We start from the raw sequence: 7,564 nt of genomic DNA on the forward strand, positions 1-7,564 counted from the left end.
GCGATCTTTCCTAGACTCTCGGCTCTATCACATGATCTAAGATAGAAAAAAAAGGCCAATGATTCCTAAATGCCTACCGACCTCGCATTTATAAGTGTCCACGTTTATAAGTGTGGTCGGCTTCACACCCATAAACAGACTCTATCGCACACGGATGCCGTAGACAATCCCTAGGACGAAATCGGCTTCGATACCACTTTTGTCACGACCCAAACCGATGAGCCGTGACAAGTACCGACCACACGTCGTACACTCCTATGCTTGCATTTACTTCTCACTGACTGTCCTGGGTCCATGTACAATCTGTAACTGTGCTATACTGTCTCCCGAACAATCAACATAAAAGACACTGTACTGGGGGTCACGGCCAACACATACATATAAACATAAATATCGAGAGTAACAGCGCAAGCCGATCTGGCCGCTTCATATATCCTGTACAACAAAATAAGTGCTGACGAGGCTGCATAACACCACGACTACATATCACTATCTACAGACCTCTATGGAGTACAAACTGTAGAAAGTACAGGACAAGGCCCTGCCGTACCCATATATGTACGTGTCCGAATAGCATACCAAAAGGGTTGTGGCTCCGGATCAATGGAGCGTACTGACTGCTGCTGAGGGGAGGTCCTACTGCTGTGGATCGTCCAACTAGCTACCTGATCCTGAGGGCATAAACGCAGCGTCCACAAGAAGGGACGTCAGTACGAGTAATGTACTGAGTATGTAAGGCAGGAATGATAACATGATAATGTGTACAGAACATGAACAACAACATAATAAGGAAATATGGAGAATATAAGAAAAAGGTATGACGGTAACTGCTTACCTCTTAAGGCGGAATCATGCATGCTCACTTTTACCTTCAAAACATATCACCCATACATAGATAAACTGTCTGAATCAAATAACATCATTAGCCCGCGACCGGGCCTCCCGCGTCCGGGGTAATCATCTCACGCCACCCACTAGTGGTGCTGCCCGTGCCATATAGACACAGTGTTATTATCATCCTCCATAAGCCGCCCACTACGCCCAGCATAGTGGTGCTGCCCGGCCATATAGGCACGGTGTAATCATCCATAAGCCGCCCACTATGCCTAGCGTAGTGGTGCTACCCGGCCGTATAGGTGCGGTGTAATCATCACAACATAAGCATGCATAAGATCCCAATCAAAAGCTATAACTCCATCGGAGTGACGTAAGGTCGGTAACCTCCGATTGTATTATGGAATAATCATGATCATCATGTCTCACCTTGAAGGGACGAGCATTATAAGGTGAGACTATCAATGAAGAATAACATCAAGGGAAGACATAGAATATTATCATAATTCTCATAAAGCGTCAAATTATATACTTTGGAATCTTTAAAAATAGTCATCATTCATGAATAAAATTGAGAAATCAAGAAATAGCTTAACATTCTCGTATCGTCATTGAAATCGTAAACTTGAAACCCTTAAACATGGAATCATCATCATCATATTCATCGTAGGAAAATATTCTCATCTTTGACATCCTCGTTGTCATTGTAAAACATATCCGTCGTTGTTGTCATAAAAGCTTAAGGAGTCATAAACCTCCATTTTGGAAAAATAAGGACATTTTGGAAAGCATTTATGGGTTATCGGGGAAAGGAATCATGCCTTTGAATCATAGACTTCTAACCTTTGAAAACAACGAAGTTATGGAAGCATTTATGAAATCGTAACATAGGAATCATGCCTTTGAAAGAAAGGGACGAGCCTTAACATACCTGTTCAACCTCCTATTAGCTACGCTTATGCGTCCGAGCTCGTAAGTCTACATTTAAGAGGATTTACACTAATTTTAGCTTTTTCATCGCACACTTGTACCAAGTTTCAAATCAGACTATTCTATAGTCTGCCGAAAATCAGGCAGCATTTCCCCTGTTTATATGCCTAACCCGAATTCTCAATTCAACAACCAACAACAATCACAACAATACCAACATTAACCATAATATTTCCCACTCCAAAATACTTCATAAACATCCCATATGGTGTTGTCCCATATTTCCATCACAGAACCATTTTATAACGATTTTACGGCTCCTTCTTCGTAAATAAACCGAGATTAACGTTAATAGCAAGAGATTCATACCTTTATTTCGATAAGAATGCTATATATTCACTCCCCCATGTTATATCCCGCATTTTGTGCAGTCGGATAATTCAAGACAACCGCGGGAGGACAACAAGCAAGGCTATATTTTTATTTTGTTAAGTATATGAATGGCTTATGAAGAATTTAGAAGCGGAAATATTAAGAAAGGCTAGGGGCAAAAAGGTAAATTTGCCATATGACCCATAGAAACAGGGAGGAACGTCAGGGGTAAATTTGGAAATTTGAGAATAATTTTTATGAATTGTAAGACACGAAAAAAAAAAGATGGGCTTGGTGTTGGGCCACCTTTGGCCGTCCACCCTCCATGATGGGCCAAGCCCATGTGGTCTTAAAACTTATGGGATTAAAAGAAGACTAAGTCTTCTAACAAGTCCCATAATTTTCTAGACACTTCAAGAGAAGAGAGAAAAGGAAAAGAAGGAGAAAAGCTCCAAGGGCCTTCGGCCCCTTGGAGGAAAAACCGAAAAAAAAAAAAACAACAAAGAGAGAAAGAGAAGAGGAGTTTCAACTTGTTCCTCCTAGCTAAACAATTCATAAAAGGGTCCTTAGCAAAGTGAAAGGGGTGTTGGAGCAAGGAAGACTTATATTCATACAAGTGGTGATTTCTAGCCAAGTGAAGAATTAAGGAAATAGGTAAGAATTCATTCTTTTTATATGTCATGGATGTTGTGCATGTTGTGGTATACAAAAATGAATGAAATTCATAAAGAATATGGAATAGGGGTGGTGGCCGTGTATGCCATGTGCATGTAAGAATCATGTTTTAATTATTCTAGCTAGTACTTGGTTGTTATTGTTGCGGATGTTATGTTGATAGGGGAAGTTGAATGGTTTTTGGAGAGGTTGTAGCCATGCAAACATGTTGTGGCCGTGAGTTATATATTGTATGTGTAGCCGTGTATATGCGTTGAATGATGAAAGAAGATGAGCCAATTTTACTTAGTGTTTTGGTTGTTGTTGTGTTATGGATACTATGTTGCTAATGAATGCATAATAATCTTGTGAAATTGTAGAAGTTGGAAACTTGTGATTGAAGTATTTAAATTGAATATTATGTTCTCGCATGTATGAAGGATAATGTTGGAAGTATGGTGTCGTTGGCATATGAATTATAACGTTCTTATTGGAGTTGGAAGGTTTTGAAAGAAGTAGTATATTGATTGAGTTGTTATAATATAACTTGGATTGAATATGGAAATTGTTAGTATGGTTGTTGATATTGTGGTTAATAGTTTGGCCGGGTTTGAATTCCCGGATTGTGATTGATGAGAAATTTGGCTATATTGAATGTTGAGGATGGTATATTTACAAAGGAAGTGCTGCCGAAATTTCGGTAGCCAAGTGTTTCCTTAAGATTCTAACTCTAAGAATCCTAATAAGAGTTTTGGTAAACATGACCAATTTGCAGATTTTGACGAGATTGCGACGTGAATTTGGAATAGCAAAAGGAGCGGAAAGAGGTATGTAAGGTTTCCCTCTTTCTTTCTTGGCATGTCCTAGGCACAATAGGTTGGACACGGGCCTCGGGGACAATTCCTTCCCTAGGAATCCGAGATTGAAATCAACCCTTTTTCATTCAATAGAATTGAATTAATATGTTGCATAAAATGTTGGAAAACTTCCTAAATACCTACAACTCGCATAAATAGGACCCGACTACCTCAGAACTCTCACAAGTGACGTCTTAGAACGTAACAGGTGCAAATTACGTACGCCACCTCATTTGACTCGAGGTGGGCCCACTGTTCCCGGATTTTCTTTATCGTTCCGTTATCAAACGATAAGTGTTGTAACTACTCTAATGAGAATATTTCTATGAAGACAATGATAACGATGATGTAAGGAAGAGTATATGTCTATGATAAGTATGATGAGAATGATTCCATGACTAAGAGCCTTACGTTAAGATCCCAACGCTAATATGAAAGTGTTGAATTAGTTCTTAGTTTTTTTAAATTTATTCCTTGGTTATGATACTATTTCCTAAAGATTTCAAGCATATGAACCAACGTTTATGATGTTCATGATCTCGTTTCACGTTTCCTTTTAATATTATTTTCCGTTGATAGTTCCGTCTATTAATTATCGTTCTGTATATGAGATATGAAAAATATGTACATGGGGTGGGGGGTAGGGATACTTGGAAATTGGGAAGGAAACTATGTTTCATTGCCACCTGGTCAGCTGGCTTATCATCCCGGACGCGGGATGCCCGGACGCGGGATATATGGGCGAGCCGATGTATTTCGGTGCTATGTGGGCGAGCCGACACTGTTCGGTGCTATGGTACTATGACACACTATGCTATGCTATGGTACTATGACACACTATGCTATGCTATGGTACTATGACACACTATGCTATGCTATGGTACTATGACACACTATGCTATGCTATGGTACTATGACGCACTATGCTATGCTATGCTACTATGACGCACTATGCTATGCTATGATACTACGATACACTACGATATGCTATGATATGACAAAAATTCTATTTTCTATGTCTATGAAAAGAAATACTCTCTTTTTCTAAAAAGGAAAAACAAGCATATATGGTATTCGCCTCCAGAGGCATTCCTATGTATAGGTTACCTCTTGATCTTATGATAGGTTCTATATTCCCATACAGTTGATACTCATATGTTTAATTCTCACTATGTTACTATTCACGCCTTACATACTCAGTACATTGCTCGTACTGACCCCTCTTCTTCGGGGGCTGCGTTCATGCCGCGCAGGTACACACAGGTGAGCTGAAGATATTAGCAGAAGGTGTTCCAGCGAGATTGGCGAGCTCCATTCTCTCCGGAGTGCTGCCGAGTCAGTGTACACGAGTGCTATGGTATCTGACTATGTTAGAGACTTTGCAGACAGAGTCATGTACATAAGATGTCCGTTGTGAGCGGCTCTATAAGCCGTCGTATTGTTATATATGATATTACAGATTTTGTACCGTCGCAAATTGTGTCGATTTGAAAGATGTACCGTATGTTGTTTTCAAAAAAAAATTCATTACGCATCTATGGCCGGATAGGGGCCCATTATGTCTACGAGTGCTATGACAGTTAGAGGGTTCGCTCGGCCCTAAGTCAGGGTTGGGTGCCCATCACACCCTATCGGAAATTGGGGTGTGACACCCCACCTTGATCTTAAGCCACAACGCATTAATACACAATTTTGTAGTTGCAACTATTCGCCGTCTGGATCGGGATTTGGGAATTATACCTGGTTTCGGGCTAAAAAGTTGAGGGTTGGACGGTTTGGAAAGTTTCTGGATTATTTAAGGATGTTTTGGCTGTGTTTAGTCGAAAATGCGGGGGTCTCCCCCTTTAAATAGCGGTCCAGGTTCTGCCTGGACCGACTTAATTTTCCTTCAGCGCGTTCGCGCTGGCTTATTTTTTCTGCCTGCACCTTCGTTCAGTAAAATGGTTATAACTCTTGATCCCGATATCATGTGAGGTCCCACAACCTATGGTTGGAAATCTCTTTCAATTATCTACAACTTTAATTCTTGCTATTTTTCCAAATTCCGAACTTACAATATCGTTTTGACCCCTCCAAGTCAGATCATCCGAAAATATTTCCTTAAATCGTCTTTTTGGAGGGCCTATGCCCATATTTGGCTTATGGATCCTTCTTAGGACTTGCTCAACTTTCTATGTACTACTCATATATCACTTCATATGTCTTTTATAAAACTCCGATGTGTGGGCCCCACTTAGCTTGCAGCAACGAGGGCTTTTCATCAAGTGCCATATGAACCAATTCACCCCATATGGTCTCCAAATGTCATATATATGTTATTATTACATTCTTATAATATAACCTTCATCCCAAACGTGTGCCTCAAAAATTTTTCAGCGCGTTCACGCCTCGTAGTGGCGCGTTAGCGCTGTGTTGGCCCTTGGCCTTCTGCGCATTCGCGCCACTCCCAGGCGCGTTCGTGCAGACCATTTTCCTGGTCTGCCAGCCTGACTTGTAACGTCTATATCTCCTTACCCCGATGTCCTATTGAGGAGCGATTTGTTGCGTTAGAAACTAGGCTTCCCGAACTTCACTTTTGACTTTTGTTTCACTTCAAAACTCTTAATATACTAAAACATATTTTTTCTTCCAGTTAGACCAAAATTTCCATACCAAACCTTGCCCAACTTTCCTTCAAATCCTTGGAAGCTTAATCCCTTAGTTCACTGGTTTTCCAATCCTCCTATAACCCATTACGCGAACTCGGACTCTTTTAATCGTAACACGAGCACCTATGATCTTGCATCTTCTCGACAATAACTCCGATGTCTGCACTTGAATAGCTAATGCCTAACGAGTCTCAACGTACAAAAATTACGGGTGTAACATCTTTGCCTTATATAACTGTGTATATAAACACTCCTTCTCTTATATACCATTAAGTTTAGCACATAAATGGAGAGGCAAATTAGCACTTGAGGATTAAGCTTAAGCTTTCCCTGATGTCTACCATGCCTGGGGTTCATAGAAACCCTTTGGATCTTGTGTGGCATCAGGATTAAGAAGGAGAAAGTTTTCCATATTTGTGCTACTTTTAGCATCTCTATAGTTGTGTATATCTATGGTATATTGGTTGGAAAATATGTATATATTATTCTATGGACAAATAATCCCGTGATCTGCTCCATTCTATTTGTATATTTGGGCTTTGTTCTTGTGTTATTACAGTTCATGTGGGCTTAGTGATATCAAGCCCATAACTTTGTATTCTTGGGCTTGTTTTTTTCCTCCTGCCTCAGTCCATAAGAGTTAATGTGTTTTTCTAGTCGAATTTTCTTTCAAGTGTGGTGAATGTTTTATTCTTGTGACTTAGTGTGCTATATGCTCCTTTACTTAAGAGCATTTTTATTTTGATGCTTTCTAATTCATGTCACCTCTCTCTTTGCTTGCATGAAAATCCCATTGTTTGGGACACTCCTATTACGTAAATTCGTTGGGCCAAATGCCCAATATCCTCTTTGATCAAGTCCGTGGGAAAATGAATAAAGGGAAGCTGATATGTTTTGAAGGCCCAGCCAATGGGTGAAAATGGCACTGATGGGCTTGGGTAAGCGCATCAGTTAAAAATTCACTTTCCCTCCCTTCTCCATTTTATATATATTTGGCATGTATATCTGTTGTATATGTACTGAATGTGTAATATTGAAACTGCTGTGGATGTAGAACTTAGGAGAAACATGTAGTATTTAAGGAGTTGCCAAACCATTTTCAAAACTCAAGCAATAACCATTTTCGAGCAATAACAAATTTTAAAGGTTCAAAACTATGAGTTAGCGCAAAGAACAAAAAATGGGATTTGGCTAGAGTTTGAATTGGATCAAGCTTTTAAACAAGGCAAAGTACCAAAAAGTAGAAAATCGAATGGACTTGGCTAATTT

This window comes from Lycium ferocissimum, chromosome 6 (assembly GCF_029784015.1).
Source record: "Lycium ferocissimum isolate CSIRO_LF1 chromosome 6, AGI_CSIRO_Lferr_CH_V1, whole genome shotgun sequence".
Lineage (NCBI taxonomy): Eukaryota > Viridiplantae > Streptophyta > Magnoliopsida > Solanales > Solanaceae > Lycium > Lycium ferocissimum.